The following is an 18,205-nucleotide window of genomic DNA, read 5'->3' as shown; positions in this document are numbered from 1 at the left end:
AGGTCTATTACTTCCTATAGGGCGCCTTTAATTAGCGGGGAGTCCTAACCGCCTTATTCCTTTATTAGGAATAGGTGGGAATAGGACTTCTTATAGCGGAGGGCCTTATTATTAGATCTTATTAATTATCTATACCTAGTATATTATTATCGTACCTAGTAAAAATCGCGGTACTTAGGTATAAATCCGGGTTTATCGGCGACCCAGTATAGTTAATCGCTGCCTTTATCGGTCTCGGCTTCGTTATTTATAAGGTCCTCGGAACTATTAGACTCCTCTTCGAAATAATATAGGTCCTCTAGTTCCTTATCGTTCTTATATCCTTTATTAAAGACCTTATTATTGATAGTAGTGTTTACTGGATCCCTGGATTATTCCCGGCGAAAGTTCCGGTTACCACGCGCTAGTTAATCGGATATATTATTAGCTAAGAGCCGTTAGCCGTGTTTGTTTATATAGCGGTTTAGCGTTCCTAGGGCTAGTAGGGCGCGGTTATTCCGGCGGAATAGTCCTAGTCCTAGTCCTAGTAAGCGACGTTCCGGGAATAGCGGATAGCGATCCGGCGCTAGGGAATATTAGTCGGGCTATAGTAAGCGGCGTAGAGCCGGCTACCGCGTCGATCCGGGTATTAAGGAAAAGGCGAGTATACCTAGGAAGACTGGTTTAATATTAATATCCGTTTAGTCTATAATAGGGTTTATCGGGTAATAAGTGCCTTTTAGGCTTTATTAGTATAATTCCGGTATTATCCTGGTATTATACTAGCTAGGCTATTTATAAAGTCGGTCGCTATAGTTTCCGGTCTAGGACGGGGAATAGTGTTCGCTAGGTTAGCGTCTAAGCGATCCTATATAAAAGGTAAATACTTACCTCTAGGTTTATTAGCCGCCTTCGCTAATCGGATTACCTTATCTATAAAGACACGGATATCGCGGCGGGTAACTATATCGTCTAGGGTGTATCGTTTATATCTTAGCTTATACTCGGCTTCCTCTTAAGGTAATCGGAACCTTTCCTATAGGGCGGTCTTTTATTCTATAACGGTGGCTATTATAGTAAGGTATAAGTATCGTCCCTTATTAAGGCTTATAAACTATACGGATACCTGTTACGGGCTAACCCCGTAGAGATAATCCGGTAAAGCACCGGATCTTCTAACTAATCATAGCGTATTCCTAGTAGGTCGCCGCGATATTATATTTAGGTCGTAGGCACCTATAGAGTTTTCCCCTTTCCTTCTTTTCTCCTTAGCTTTAGATAATTTAATTATTCGGCCTTACTCTATAAATAACTCGTGACTAGCCGCTTATATATCTAAAGCTTAGCGAAACCTACACGCTACGCTAATAAAGATAGACTATCACTTTAATCCACCTCCCGGCGCTCTATCACGCCTAGCAGGCGAGTCGCCTAAGGCTACGGAGTAGAGGAGAGAGATTATTAACCCTTTATAGACTTAGGTCGCGACCTTAACCACCCAGATCTAAGAATAACAGAACGCTATTAACTAGCTACTATAAGCGATATAAAACTAATAATATATAACCACGCCTTATCTCGCTATACTATCGGAAAAGACTATATAGGGCCCTTAGCCACCCGTTACTACGCCCACGCCTAATATAATACCTATTCCGAACCTTAGGACTAAAGCACTTCTACTACCCTAAAAGCTTAACGGTAAACGCTCCGAGTACACGAGCTAGTTATCCGAGATTTACGAAAAGCTCCTACTCGATTAATATCTCTTCTAGAGCGCTCGCGAGAAATGGTATTTTATTAACGCTTACTTAGATAAAGCTCCCCGCCGCGTTATCGCCTCCTTCTAGGCTATAGGCGGGACCGATAGTTAATACGACCCCGAAGACTTCCTTAATTACCTTAACCGTATATATAAAGATGTTAATAAATAACCTTACGCGGCTAACGCCCTAAGAACGTTATGCTAGCGTAAAGACTAAGCGTTTAGAAGCTTTATACCCGGTTTCGAATAATAGCTCGCTATCGCCGGTAAAGGTTAATAGGATAATACTACGAAGATTATATTCCTAGAGGGAGCTCTTAGTAGTCGCCTCCGCGCCGCCCTTATTACCACGAAACTACCGAATAACTACTATACTTAGGTAACCGAAATATAAAGCATCGCTTAAAGACTTAAAGCCCTCGCTATAAGGCTATGGTTCGGCTAAGCGCCACGTAATAGTAATAATAATAATCACGCTTATAATTATAACGGCGATATAAAGATAGGAGGAGTTAATTAAGTATAGACTAAAAAAAAAAAGGTAAAAGAGTGCTATAACTACGGAAAGAAAGGATACCTTACTAAAAGATACCGCTCTAAGAAAAAGGACGCCGAGGATTATAAAAAGAACCGCGTAGTAAAGGTCTTAGTAGCCTCGGATAATAAAACGATCTATATGGGAGTCACGGATAATAATAAAGACTCGGAAAAAGAATAGCTCTAGTATAAAAACGGGCATTAAAGCCTATTATAAAGGAATAAAGGGATTAGAAAGAGTTTATATTATAATCGCGCAGTAATTATTTAGCTCTTATATAAGCACGGATTAATAAAAAGTTAATTACCGCTCTTATAGACACTAAATATAACTATTACGCAGCTATAAATAAACGTCTTATAAAGTCCCTCCGCCTCCTGTTAATCGATAAGACTAGAAGGCCCCTCTTAGGGTTCTCTGATACTATAGGGTCTATAAAGAGTTCTAGTATCGCCGTATACGATCTTAAGATCGGTGGATATATATAACGACTATTCGCCTATATAATACTAGGATTAAATTATAATATATTCCTAGGGAAACTATAGATAAAATATAACGATATTACTTATTACGCGAAGAGACGTCGCCTTTACCACGGAGTAGCCCGGATAGATATCCGACTCTAAGGCGAAAAAGAACCCGATAATATTAAAGCTATCCACGGAGCTTAAATAATAACCGGGTCGGTATTCGCCGGTATTATACGGCGATTATAAAAAAGATAACGGTTCGGTAAAAAGGAACTTATACTCTACGCTATTAGTATTAAAGATATTAATAAGGCCCTCCGAGGTAAGTCCCCTATTAACCCCCGGAAGTATATCCTAGAAAAGATACTATAACGATTTCCGGACTTATTCTCCGACTTATAAATAAACCGCCTTCCCCCCTATTAACCTAGGGTTAACTATAAAATAAACCTTATATAAGGGCCCGACGGTAAGGAGCCAGAATTACCCTAAGGCCCTCTTTATAATATATCCAGAGAGGAACTCTTAGTCCTACGGAAAACCCTTACCGACCTTATCGATAAGGGGTTTATACGAGCTAGCAGCTCCGCCGCTAAAGCTCTAGTTCTATTTATAAAGAAGCCGGGAGGAGGGTTATGATTTTATTACGACTACTATACCCTAAATACGATCACCTAAAAAAACCGTTATCCTCTCCTACTAATTACGGAGACACTCCGAAACCTAAAGCGAGCTAAGTGGTTTATAAAGCTCGATATAGTTACTACGTTCTATAAGATCCGAATAGCCGCTAGCCACGAAGTAAAGATAGCGTTCCGAACTCGATTCGGCTTATTTAAATAGTTAGTATACCCCTTTAGACTTAGTAGCGCCCCCGTATCCTTTTAACGATATATTAATAAGACGTTATAGCGCTACCTTAACGATTTTATTACCGTATATATTAACGATATCCTGATTTACTTAAACGGATCCCTCTATAACTATAAGAAAAAGGTTAACCTAGTACTATAATCGCTAAGCGATACAGGATTAACGCTTAACCTAGTAAAGTACGAGTTTAGCGTAAAGACCGTAAAATACTTAGGGTTTATAGTCACCGCCGGCCAGGGCGTTTTATACGACCCCGATAAACTAAAGGCGATCCGAGAATAGGAAGCCCCGACCTCGGTAAAGGGAGTCCAAAGCTTCTTAGGCTTTATAAACTACTACCGTATATTCGTAGAGAACTTCGCCTATATCATGTCCGCCCTAATAAGACTAATAAAAAAGGATCGAGTATTCTCCTAGGGTCCTAATAAATAAGCGGCCTTTAAAGAGGTTAAGAAAAGGTTCTAGGAGGAACCGATCCTATAATAATAGGTCTTAAGTAATAAGACCTTTATATAAACCGACTACTTAGGATTCGTACTAGGAGGCGTATTAGTTTAAGAAGATAAATAAGGACGTTGTTATATAATCGCCTACTATTTAAGATAACTTATAGGAGCCGAGTATAACTACCCTATCCACGATAAGGAGATATTAGTAATTATAAGTTATATAACGTATTAAAGAGTAGAGCTCCTAAGTTATAGTCGCTTCACGATCCTATCCGACTATAAGGCCCTAGAATACTTTATAATAAAGAAGATACTTAATAAAAGATAAAGCTAATAGGCCGGTAAGCTCGCCTAGTTTGATTTTATACTAGAATACTATAAGGGTGCTGATAACTATACCGCTAACGCTCTCTCGCGAAAAGAATAAGACGAACTAAAGGACTTCTCCGATAAACAGGAATAGGCGCGATATATATAGTTAATCCCTAAGACCTTAATCCCCCTAAGGATCCGCCTCCTTCGCGAACACCTATAAGTATTTAAAGCTAATAACGAATTATAACGGCTATAGGACGCTATAGTAGAAAAAGATAACTAGTATCGCTAAGCTATATAAGCCGTATCTAAAGGCGATCGATAGTTTTCCCCCTTATTAGGTCTCTAAGCCTAGATTACCGAATATAGGATCACCGTATAAGGACTACTAATATTCTAAGATCGCCTATAGGTACTAGGAGCCTAAGAAGGGAGTATATTACGAACATAAGTAATCTAATCTATATATAACTCTACCATTAGAGGTTACCCGGGGTAAGATAATATAATTACCCTTATAGCAAGACGCTTCTTCTAGCCAGGAATAAACTAAGATATACGCAGGTTTATACGTAACTATAACGTTTATAACTAAAGCTATATATAGCGGAACGCTTAATAAGGACTCTTAAAACCTCTCCCGATTCCCGAATAAATAAGGAGCGACCTATTAATAGACTTTATAACGGATCTGCCTCCCGCTAAGGAGAAGAAGTATAGATACTTATAGGTTATAACCGATCGACTTATAAAGGCTATTACCCTCGAAGCGATAGACTTTATAAAGGCGGAAGCTTATACCGAACGGTTCCTATACTATTACTTTCGGTTCCACGGTATACCTCGCTTAATTATAAGTAATAGAGGTTCTAACTAAACGAGTCGCTTTTAGTAACACGTCTATAAATTAGCTAAAATCGAATAACGATTAAGTATAGCGTACCACCCCTAGACCGATAAAGCCACTAAATAAGCGAACTAAGAAGTATAGGCGTACCTTTAAGCCTTTGTTTACTACGCCTAAGATAATTAGGATAGGTTACTACCCGCCGCCTAACTAGCGTTAAATAACTAAAAGAGCTTTACCACTAAGATAAGCCCGTTCTTCCTTAAACACGGATATTATATCGACCCGATCCAGATCTATAAGGAACTAAGCAGCGACGCTTAGGAGTTTATAGCCTATAACCTGCTTCGCCGTCTCTAAAAAGCCATAGAGTTCGCCTAAGCCTTAATAACGGCCATATAGCTATAATAGGAAGAGTTAGCGAATAAGCGTTATATCCCCGCTAAACGCCTTCGTAAAGGCGACCTTATATAGCTCTCGCTTATAAACTACTCTACCCTAAGACCGTTATATAAGTTAAGCTAGCTATACTAGAAGTATAGGGTTATTAAGGTTATTAACCCGTATATTATAGAATTAGATATACCTTTAAACGTATACCTAAGGTTTTATATAAACCTCCTACGATATATAAGTAAAGACCCGCTTCCTAGTTAAATTCTATATAACCCCTAACCCGGACTAATTTATAATAGCCTCGAAGAAAACGAATAAACGGTAAAAGAAATCTTATATATAAGGGATAGGAAGGTAGGTAAAGGCGTAAGGAGAGAGGCGTTAATAAAGTAAAAAGGATACGCCTAGATATCTTAGGAACCGACGGAGTCCCTATAAGAATTAACCGCCCTAAACCGCTATAAAGAGAAGTATAGCCCGATCAAAGTTAATAATAGACTACGTGAACGGTATAAGAAGAAAAAGAGTCGTAGGAAAGGCAGTAAGGATTAAGTAAAGGTTAGGATAACGGTAAAGCCGTCCACGTTAATTAAGTTAGGGCGGATAAGCCCCGCCCCTAGCTACCGGGTTTAGGTATTAAGATTAATATCGTTACGAGTATCCTTATAACCGTTAACGCTTTTAGCGATAACAGGAGATAACGTAGACACCGCGACCTTAGCCTACCTATCCTTTTTCTTTCCCTTAAAGGACTTAACGTCCTCTACCTCGACACGAATAACCCCTACGATATTCTTAACCACCTATAAAAACCGGTTAAGCCGGCGTAGGCCTTCTACCCCCGTAAAGGTAATTATTACGCTAGGAACGGGTATAACGATAATAAAAGGCGCTATAATAGGTATAGGTCTACTTACCACGATATAAGAGTCCTTACGGGGGGGGGAGGCGGTGGCTTATACCGATAAGTAAGGCTTACCGGTACCTAAGTCGGCGGGTATTAAGATAGGCTCGTCCTCCTATAAAGTACTAAAGGTCTCTTTTAAAACCCCGGATACCTTCTAAAAGGCCGAATAAGCCGCTATAAGCGCCTTTATCGCCTTAGGGCTATAAAAGGGGTTATCGTTAACTACCTTCGCCGCCTCTAGGAGTGCTACTAATAAACTAGTTATCCTAGGCGGAGGAGGAACGCACTTATAACCACCCTTCGAGTAATTATAACACTTAGGATCGGGTATCCTCGCTCCGGGTCCCGATTAGTCGCGGTAACACCGCCTATCCTAGCTATTTATAATAGTCTTTATATAAAAGTAGCAGAAGACCGAATAAGTCCCTCTAAGAGGATATTTTATTCTATAAGCACGCTTCGCGGGGCTCTTAACCACTATAAAAGCTTTACCCGCGGAACGCTTACCCTTAGCCTTAGCGGCTCGGGCTAGCTAGGCGCGGCGGTCTATAGCTAAGGCAGGAGAGGTGATCTCCTTACTAGCCGGGGCGGGAGTAGGTGCCTCCTCGCCGGTATTATTATTATTATTATTATTAGCCCCCTATATTATATATATAAGTCAGTAAACGTCGCGTAAGGCTTATAGGAAGAACGGGAAACGTACCTTAGGGGCCGGAGATAATCCTAAAAACTTAAATATCTTCTAGAGAAAGAGATAAGGGGTTAGAACGATAAAACGGCGCGCGAAAGGGTAATAGGCGATAAAAAATATACTACTAATAATAAAGGATATTATTAAAGAAAAAAAGAAAAAACAGGATAACGGAGGTAACGGTAAAGTTAGTATTATTAATAAGTCACACGGTTAGGGAAGGTACGTATATCGGTTCCTTATATAAAAGGAACGATCCTACGACCCGTCTATAAATAATAATAATAGCCGTATATAACACATTAATTAATTATATAACTATAAAGGCCTACCTTAAGCGCTTTTTAACGAATAAAAAGGTTATTTAGGACTAAAAAGCCACCAGGGGTTATTATTTAATTAATAAAGAGGCGTTATTCGATTAAATAATAACGCTTTATAAGCCCATACCGAAGGTTAATAACTCACCGAGGGGGGAGGGGGGTAATATTACAGGCTAACCCCGTAAAGATAATCCGGTAAAGCACCGGATCTTCCGACTAATCATAGCGTGTTCCTAGTAGGTCGCCGCGATATTATATTTAGGTCGTAGGCACCTACAGAGTTTTCCCCTTTCCTTCTTTTCTCCTTAGCTTTAGATAATTCAATTATTCGGCCTTACTCTATAAACAACTCGTGACCAGCCGCTTATAATACCTCGCTTAATAGATAGCGGGCTAGTCCGCGGGGAAGGGACTCGTGGTGCTAGGCACTTAGGCCGGTAGACTAGTCTATTACGTCGGTAAAGCGGAAGACGTTTATATAGATTAGTTTAGTTCCTTTGGTTTTAAGATCCTAGTCGGTAATAAAGTATAAGGGAGGCTTAAAGTAGCCTAGGTTATCGGCCTTAAATCGGTACGTCTAAGTATTATACTAGCCGAGGATAGCGAGTAAATCCGACTATCGTATATATAAGTATAGTTCCGGGTAATTAATATCCGGCGTGTTCCTTAAAGGAGGGCCTACGCTAGGAGGATTATATCCGGGAGGGCTATTACCCGGAGGGGCTATCCGGTGCTATTAGCGTTCCGGGTTCTTACCGTTCCCGGGTCCGATATCCTCTATCTCGTTATAAGGGTAGTATATAATATCGGAGGGCGTGGGGCTTATACGTTTATTATAGTGGCTTATAGTATCGGCTTAAAGACTTTCCTGGGTAGAGAATAGTGTATAGTTATCGGGTATTAGGGTATAGTCGGGCGTCCCTTTAAAAGGTTTAGCGTACTTTAGAGGAGGGCTTTCCGCTATATCTTTAGGGAAACTTCCGACTAGCCGTTTAACTATACTTATAGCGGGGCGGATTAAAAGCGATTCCGATCCCTTAACCTTAATCTTTAGTTCCACCGGCGGAGAATCGTGGCCGGCGGTAAAGGGGGCTAGTTCCTTTCCCTTTACTATATTACGGGGTATAACCATAGACTTATAAAGGTCGATATACTCGGGCTCCTTCTTTAGCTAATTATAAAATGCCTTTATAAAAGAGTCGTGATAGGTAACCTACTTAGCAGGATAGGTTAGCTAAGGAGGCAGGATAGCTTTAGAGACTCTTCCTCTAGAGGTCGTGGTATAGCTAGCTCTATTAGTGCTAGGGAGGTTCCCTGCTTGCTCGGCTATAGAGAGGAGTAGCCGATATTCGGGCGTAAGAACCTTTTTGGCTATATCTGGATAGGCGTTTGCTATTACGGTAAGGGGATATACGCCTTTTAGATCCCTTAGCGTAGGGGGAGAGTCTAGGAGAATAGGGTAAGGAGCGTCGGTTATTATTAAGCGGGTTCCACGATAATACTATTTAGTATTTAATAGGTTGTTTTAGGTGCGGGCCCGTTAAATAACTAGCACTCGTGGACTCTTATACTTATCGCTTACTCGCCTAGTCCTAATAAAGGGGAGGCGCTTTACTTAGTGGACTACGGGTAACCGGTACCGCTTTAGCTACGTGTCCGCTTAGTACGCTATATATAGCTATTTAACTAAATAGGGGTTTAGTACGCAGACCTCTATACTTCACGCTAGAGGGCTAGTAAACGTAATAAGGGGCGTGTGGGTAAGCAGTTCCTTATCGGCGCTATTAGGCTATAGCTCGATAATCGCTGCTCGTCGCCTAGTCCTATTTAAGGGGAGGCACTTTATTAATAACGGATAGTTACTTACCCTAGGATCGTGTAACTAGAATAGTCTACACGGTCGTTTAATAGGATCGGTACGCGAACCTTACTAAGATCGAATAATCTTATCTTAGTTATTACTATTTAATATACACTAACCGTATATATCTCTGGCCAGCCAGTACTATAGGACCTATAAGAGGATTTAAGTTAGGTAACCTTAGGGTATAGTAAATAATATATAAATAGGATCGATTCTCTAAAAGGGAGGGCGAGGTTCTAGTCGTGTATATCTACGGGGGAACCTCGGACTATCTAAGGCTAGGGCCTATACTAGGTATAGTGCTAGGACGGTGCTGGCACCGGTCTAGCGCTATACTGGCTTAGTGCCGGTATAAGGCTAGCACTAATCCAGCGCTATACGGGTTTAGTGCCCGTATAGTGCTGGCACTAATCTAGAACTATATGGTTTTAGGTCCTGGTATAGTGCCGGATAGTGGTGCGTAGCAATAAGCTTTTAGTAAAAAGTCCGCCTATAGAAATCCTGTTATTCGCTTTATACGAGTATCGCTTTTCTTCGCGCCAGGAGATCTATTAATAGCTTTACCGTTTAGACCCACTTTTGGACCCTCTTTTTGAAGCTAGGCTAATCAGAATCAGACCTTTGGCTTAGTATTCTTTGTTTCTGTCCTTTATCGATAACGTAATAAAGAAAAAGCAATAAAGAAAATAATAAAAAATAAATCCTTAAATAACTTAGTTAATTCTGACCTAAATAAATAATAATACTGTTCTGCTACTTAAAAATGGCCTAATAAGAGACTAGCAAAGGAATTTCAGTCCGGAAGCTCTAGGGTAGCATAGACTATTAAAACTAGACTATAGGAATACACTCTTACTTTGCTCGTAAAGGAAAATATATTAAAGACGTCATAAAGCCCCTTCTACTAAATCCTTCTATAAGACAGAAGTAGGAGTCTCTAAAGGCAGCTAGAGATATACTCTCTGCTCTTTCAGACGGTCTCTTAACCTAGGTTTAAGGAATAAATAAAGCTTTAAAAGTATAGGATAAACTAAAGGATTTATATAAAGCAAAGGGATTCTAGGCCGACTCTATCATCCTGACTTTTTTTTTAATTACCTCTAGACTTTAGAATTCCCTAATCTCGAAGTGTATTTATATAAAATATAAAAGAGACTGCTTACCTTAAATCAAAGAGGTATATCCTTTTCTGATAAGGTGATCTTTGCCTAGATTCTTAATAGTCTCGATAAGAGGTACGAATCTATAGTAGGGTAAATAACTTAAGCTCTCGGTTATGATATCACTAGCTATATACTAGATAAATTGATAGCGGAATTAATAGACGCTTTAAGAAAGGTCGATTACTTGTCGAATACCCTCCTATATAAGGTTCGAAATTATAGAAGAATAAGAAGCCCTAGAAGAAAACTAAGGGTTTATTCTATAAGAACTATAAGAAGTCTGGCTATACGCCGACTAACTACTACTTTTCTTATCCTAAAAAAACACGTAAGAACTAGGTAATAAAGGATAATTCAGGATTAAAGAAAAATACCCAGAATAGGGTAAATACATCCTAGTCCTCTCGAAAGCATAAGGACAAGAAAGCAGGTGGATATACGCGTCTCTCTCGAAGAGAGAAGCGTATAATAAATCTCGTACTAAAGGTAAAGAAATAGCATACCTTAGATTATTTTTAGAAAAGGAAAACGATAAGTCTGCTACGGTTAATATAATTATACATTAATAGGATCAACCGCAGGATTAACCGCAGGAAAAAGAAAAGGAAAAAGAATAGGAAGACGATAATAAAAACGAAAATCCCGGCGTTATTTTTAAAGACGTCCTCCCTCCTCCGTTTCCGTTTCCAGACCGTCCTAATTCTTTTACATAGGATTTAATGGATATAGATCAGGTATTTATTATCTTTTCTAAGAATAAAGATATAAATAATACTAACCTTAATATAGATTAGTTAGTAGAAAAGACTTATAAAATCTAAGCCGAAAATAGTATTAACTTAGATCTGAATTTCTATATAGATAGCGGGGCTATAGCGTATATTATTATAAATAAAAGACTCTGTTCTACTTATAATTCTCAAAAAAACAACTGTTTATTAGGGTCAGGTAAAGGATTTAAAGATGTAAGGTGAAGGAGACTGTGTTATAGAATTCAGGGATACTAGAAAGCTTCTGCTTTTAAAAGAGTGCCTTTATATACCGGAAATAGGCACGAATATTATTAGTCTCTCTCGTCTTAATAGTAAAGCTCGCGGTCTTACTAGAAACGAGAAGCTCTTATCATTTAATAATAAAGAGCCCTCCTTTCTTTATATAACGGCTTTGCTTTATAACGGGCTATACTAGGCTATAGCACGGGCACTGTCGTATAGGGGGGCTAAGCCTCTAAAAATAAATATAATAAATATAAAGAAACAGCTATAAAAGGGTTCTATACTAAAGAAACAGCCAGGAGACTTAACTAGAATAAAGAGATTTCAGAGGTTCAAAGAACAGGTTTGAAAGGAACTGAATAAATAAAGAAATATAATAAAGGGTTTAGTTAAACCTCAATAAAGACATAATATAATAAAGAAACCTTAACCTCTTTAACCTTAAGAAGAGCTTTATAAATAAAGAGACTATAATAACCGTCGAAGAACTACCTTTATAACTAAAGACATAACGCTATAGTATAACAGGATAGGTTATATTAACCCTGTTGCCTTAAAAGGTCTCTATACTAATACTCTTTAAAAAGAATATAATATAATAAATAAAGAGTTAACTGAAATATAGAGCTGTGATGTATATAAGAAGAGTAAGTCTATTATACTTACGAAGAAAGATTCAGTTAATAAATACAAAGACTTTTCCTATTTAGAAAAGGTTTTTATCGATCTTTACGGACCGATCGAACCTCTTTCTTATACTAAAAACCGTTGGATTTTGTTTATACTAGCCCGTTCCACCTGGTTCCTATAGGCATAACTGCTCTTAGATAAGTCTACAATAACGGTAGTTATAGCTATAAAAGATTAGAAAACTCAGGTAGAAAATAATAATAATAAAAATCAATATCACTTCTTTATTAAAGAAGTAGATACTAACGGTGGAACAGAATTTAATAACGCCTCTTTTTAACGCCTCTTTGTAGGTGTAAAGCATAATATAAAGCCACCGTATACTTATCAAGCTTAAGGCTCTGTTAAACGAGTTATAAGAACTATAATAGAACAGGTTCGAGCTCTTCTTTTCCACTTAGGGCTACCTCGATACCTTTAGGGTGAAGCTGTGCTTTTAGCTGTTTATATATATAACAGATCACCTAATTCAGCTCTTGAATATAAGAGTTTCTTTGAGCTTTTAAAGGTCAGAAACCTAATATTAATAATATACGGGTTTAGGCTTCTATTGTTCATTATAAAAATAACGACCCGAATATAAAGAAACTAGATATGAGAGCACTTCGAGGTGCTTTAATAGGTTTGAAGAACTATAACTATAAGGTTTATAATCCAGTAACTAGAAAGACTGGTTGGTTTCGAGACGTTTATATCTTAGAGAATCAGTTTCTTTACTCTTCTTTAGATAACTATAATAATAACTATACGTCTACAAAGAATAATAACCTCCCTCATTATATTAATACTTAGGTATATAATCAGGTTTCTAGCCGCGGGCCTTATTAACCTGTTAGGTATAATAAAGGAATCACTTCTAGTACAAATACCGGTTAATATTTATAAAATATTCCTTCGCGCGTTTCGAAAGGTTCTATTAAGTCTATTTAACCTGAAGAACAGAATAATAATAATAATAATAGACGTAAGAGTCTTTGTCTACGGGCAGCGGGCTATGAAGTTCTAGCTGTTAATAATAATAATAATAATAATAATATTAACTATAGCCCGGCTAATAATAATAGTAGCTAAAGTACCAGGCTAAAAGTTTAAATACATTTAGAACTATTAAAACCGGACTATAAGAATTTAATATCCTATAATAATAGTGCGCACTTACTATATTATATAAAAGATACTATACTTAGAAACCTATAGTTTTTAGAAAATTCCCTATTTCTTTGAACTATAAACTCGATTAACGACCCAGCTACATATAAATAGGCTATAAAGCGCCTAGATAAAGATAAATGGATAGACGCGATAGTAGGAGAAATATTAGAACTCGAAAAAAGAAAGACCTAGGGCTTAATAAGTATAAAAAATACGCTTAATAATTATGGAAAATAAAAGAAGACTACCAGGTATTAGGAGGTCGTTAGGTCTTTAGAATCGAATATAATAGCTCTAGCAAAGCTATTTAATATAAGGCTCGGTGGGCTATTCAGGGCTTTAATTAGATTCTAGGTCTTAATTATCTAGAAACCTTTTTAACTACCTGCTGGCCAGAAAGCTCTAAACTGGCTTTAATACTAGGAGTATCACATGACTAGAAATTCAGGCAGTTCGATATTAAAAAGGCGTTCGTTTATACCGATATAGATACCCTACTATACGCTATATAGCCTGTAGGCTTCGAGAAAGAAGATAGCTTAGAAAATAATAATAATATAATACTCTAGAAGCTTAATAAAGCTTTATACCGGTTAAAAAAAAGTCCTAGACTCTGGTATAATTACCTAGTTAATATATTATCTAAGCTAGGTTACCGGGTCTCTAAATATAATAACGGACTTTTACTTTTTATAAATATAATACAAATAATAATACTAGAATAGAAGAACGAGCTATTCTCCTATACCACGTTAACGATACAGTGGCTCTGAGCCCTTCTAAGAACACTTTAGACTACTTCTTTAAGGAATGTCTATAGATATTACACTTAAAGACTTAGGTGAAATAAATACCTTTCTAGGCTATATAATAAGTATAAATAAAGAAAATAAGACTCTTTGTGTAAGTCAGTTACCTTATACTAATATGATACTTAAAAGGTATAATAAACAAAGTCTGAAAAGGGTTAATACCCCTTGTATATATAAGAAGGTCCTAGTACCAAATCCTAAACAGGCGTTAACTAATAATATCAATAAATACTAACAGGAAATCGGGGCTTTATTATATTTTTTACAACGGTCACGAAGAGATAAAACGGGAGAGGAAGATCTAGAGGAAAAGAGGCAGTTTGAATTATGGAAGACTGTGAAGACTGCAGAAGTAAGATGCAGAGAGAGAGAGAAAAAGGAAAGGAAGAGGGAGGCGGACAGCCTGGTATATATAGTCCTTTCCTACGGTTTATTCAAGCTACTGATTTAGTATCCGGACCCTCGAAGTATAGGCGAGGGTCCGTGTGTTATTCCGAAGGTCCTGAAGGTCCGTGGGTTATTCTGAAGGTCCTGAAGGTCCGTGGGTCTACCTGAAGACCTATAGGTCCACCTGAAGGTCCGTAGGCCTACCTGGAGGTCCGTGGGTCCACCTAGGGTCCCGGGGGACTCGGGAGGACCCTGGAGGACTTAGGAAGTCCCTAGAGGACTCGGGAGGACCCTGGAGGACTCAGGAAGTGCCTAGGGGACTCAGGACGTCCCTAGAGGGCTCAGGAGGACTTAGGAAGTCCTTGACTTACAGGAGGTTTCGTATATCGTACTATACCGTATATAGGTATATTTTATGTTCTGGGTATAGTACTAACACCCCCCCGTAAGCTGACTCCTATATAGTAGATGCAGCTTAGCTAGTTATTTCATAGTCTATATATTTTTAAGGCGAGGAAAAAAAAAAGAAAACCTCTATATTTATTATCGTGTAAGGAAAAAATTAAAAAAAAACCCTTTTTTTAAATTTCTTCTAGGAAAACCTGTTTATAGGTAAAAAAAAAAAAAAAAAAACTTAGTATTTAAGTTCTTTTATTTGTTTATAAGGTGGTAGGTTATATTCTGGTAGTATATCGTCTTTATAACCTAGGTTTATATAACTGTAGAGTGTATTATAAGTCTCTTTTAGTAACCCTTTAGTTATTATATCGGATATATTATATTTAGTGTTTATATACACTACCTTTATATTATTTTCCTATAGTTATTATCTATAGAAGTGAAACTGTCTATTAATATGCTTTACTTTTTTATAGAATTCCGGGTTTTTAGCGACCTTTTTAGCACTCTCGCTGTCTATAAGAATAGTAGGAATCCTTAGTTTATTATTCCTAAATCTTACATTAAGGTTATCTATAAGTTTAGTATATAGATTATATATATAGATTCCTTCTTTTATAGCCTCGGTCAGAGCAATATATTCGGCTTCTGTTATTAATAAAGCAACGACTTTCTGTTTCGATAAGGTCCAGCTAATAGGATTATTTATTCCTACGTAGTATATATATCCTAAGGTAGACATTCTATCTTCGAGAATATCTAAAAAGCTGGTATCAGAGTAACCGTATATATATAGGTTATCTCTTTTACAGTTATATAGAAGACCTATATTAGGATATACGTTTATATAGGCCCAGACTCTATTTAGTGCCATAAAGTGTTCCTTCGAGGGGTTAGTTATATATCGGGCGCACTTATTAACGGCATAGGTTATATCGGGCCTTAAGTGAAGAGCTAGATATAGTAAACCTTCTACTTCTTATTAATATTTCTTTATATCTTCTTTTAACGCCTATTCAGGGTTTAGTATTAAGACCTATTTATAAATACATAGGGTATCTACCTTTTTAAGAGCTCGTTTATTATACCTTTCTGGTATTTCATTTATATATAGCAGTTAACTTATAGAGAGTGTCTTTTTAGTTATATTTATATTTATTTTGTTACCTAGAAAAGTATATACTTTACCTAAGTTTTTTAGTGAAATATCTTTAGGTATCTCTTTATAAAAGTGATCTATTATAGTATCTAAAGGACTTATAACCACGATATTATCTACATAGTAAAGGAATATAGCTCGGTCCCCTTTATTATAATATATAAAGAGTCCTTTATCAAACTCGGAGACTTTATAACCTAGTTTAGTAAAGATTTTAACTAGGAAGTTATACCAGAGTCTAGGGCTCTGTCTTAGGCCGTATAAAGTTTTATTTAGCTTACAGGTAGTTATACTATTTCCTTCTTATTTTTTAAAACCCGTTGGTTAAACGGTGTATATTAGAGTATCTATATTAGTATATACGAAAGCGTTAATTATATCGAACTATCTGAATTTCTAGCCTAAGGAAACGCCTAATAGGAAGGTAAGTCTATATGTTTCGGGTCTATAGGTTATAGAAAAGGTTTCTAAGTAGTCGATTCCGAGTACTTAGTTAAACCCTTATATAACCCAACTTACTTTATATTTTATTGGTTCTCCTTTATTATTTAGTTTTATTTCATAGACCCATCGTCCGCCTAGGACATTATATTTTTCCTTTATTTTATTAAGGGGCGTATCTTTTATAGTTATTAAATCCCAGGTCTTTCTTTTTTCTACTTCTGTTATTTCTGCTACCATAGCGTCTATCCATTATGATTTATCTAAGCTTTATATAGCCTTTTTATAGGTAGCTGGTTCTAATAGAGAGTTTATGGTTAAGAGGTAGTAAGGCTCTATTTAAAACTATAGGTTTCCGAGAGTAGTATCTTCTAGTAAGTATAATAAGCGCTTATTATTTTTATTATTAACTACTATATAGTCTTTAAAAGCTGACTTCGGTTTCGAAGGTATTTTAACTTATATACTAGAATAGCCGGTATATACAGGTCTATCTAGGTTATCATAGCCTATTACTGCTCATAGACTCCTTGATTTATTTTATAAGTTCTTATTATTTTCTTCTTTAGTTTGGGTAGACTTAAACGGTCGTTTTAAGACCCGTTATTATATAGTTTTTTCTAGAAGCTAATAAAGCTCTAGGTTAGAAACCTGTTCTTCTTAGAGAGAGATATTACTAGTATTTAGGTCTAGAGAAGAGTGTATAAACTGATTTTCAAGTATATATACGTCTCTAAACCAACCGATCCTTCTTAAGACTAGGTTATATATCTTATAGTTATAATCGTTAAAGCCAATAAAGGCACCACGAATAGCTCTGCTATCTAGTTTCTTTTCATTCGGGTCATTATCTTTATAGTAGGCTATACAGCCCTAGACCCGAATATAGTGTATATTAGGCTTTTTCTTTTTAACTATCTTAAAAGGGGTCTTAAAGCCTATAGCTGAATTCGGGGTTCTGTTATATATATATACTGCTAAATATACAGTAACTCCCCAAAGGTACCTAGGTAGTCCTAAGTAGAAAAGCAGGCTACGAACCTTTTCTATTATAGTTCTAATAGCTCGTTTAATCAAGCCTTAGGTCTTATAGGTATATAGTGGTTTTATATTATGTTTTACGCCTTAAAAAAGACGTTTAAAGGAGGCGTTTATAAACTCCTTTCCACCGTTAGTATCTACTTCTTTTATTCTTATATCGTAGTTATTATTTTCTACTAGTATTTTCCACTCTTTTATAGCTAAAACGACGGTTACTTCTGATTTATTAGGCAGTAATGTTGCGTAGAGGAACCGGGTAGAACGGTCCATAATTAGTAGAATCCAGCGCTTCTTATTATAAGTTATTGGTTCTATTAGGCCGTAGAGATCTATATATACCTTTTCTAGGTAGGAGGAGTCTTTGTATTTATTAACTAAATCTTTATTAGCTAGTATAATAGCCTTGCTACGGCGGCAGGTATCATAGCTGTTTATATCTATGATTTCTTATTCTGATACTTTAAAGTCCTTAAAAAGAGAGGTATTATTATATAGGTTTTTTAAGGCAACAGGGTTTATATAGCCCATTCTGTTATGCTATAATTA

Source organism: Sodiomyces alcalophilus (assembly GCF_042370955.1).
Source record: "Sodiomyces alcalophilus JCM 7366 unplaced genomic scaffold ACRALscaffold_3, whole genome shotgun sequence".
Classification (NCBI taxonomy): Eukaryota; Fungi; Ascomycota; class Sordariomycetes; order Glomerellales; family Plectosphaerellaceae; genus Sodiomyces; species Sodiomyces alcalophilus.
The sequence above is the reverse complement of the archived record's forward strand: the minus strand, read 5'-3'. Positions refer to the sequence as shown.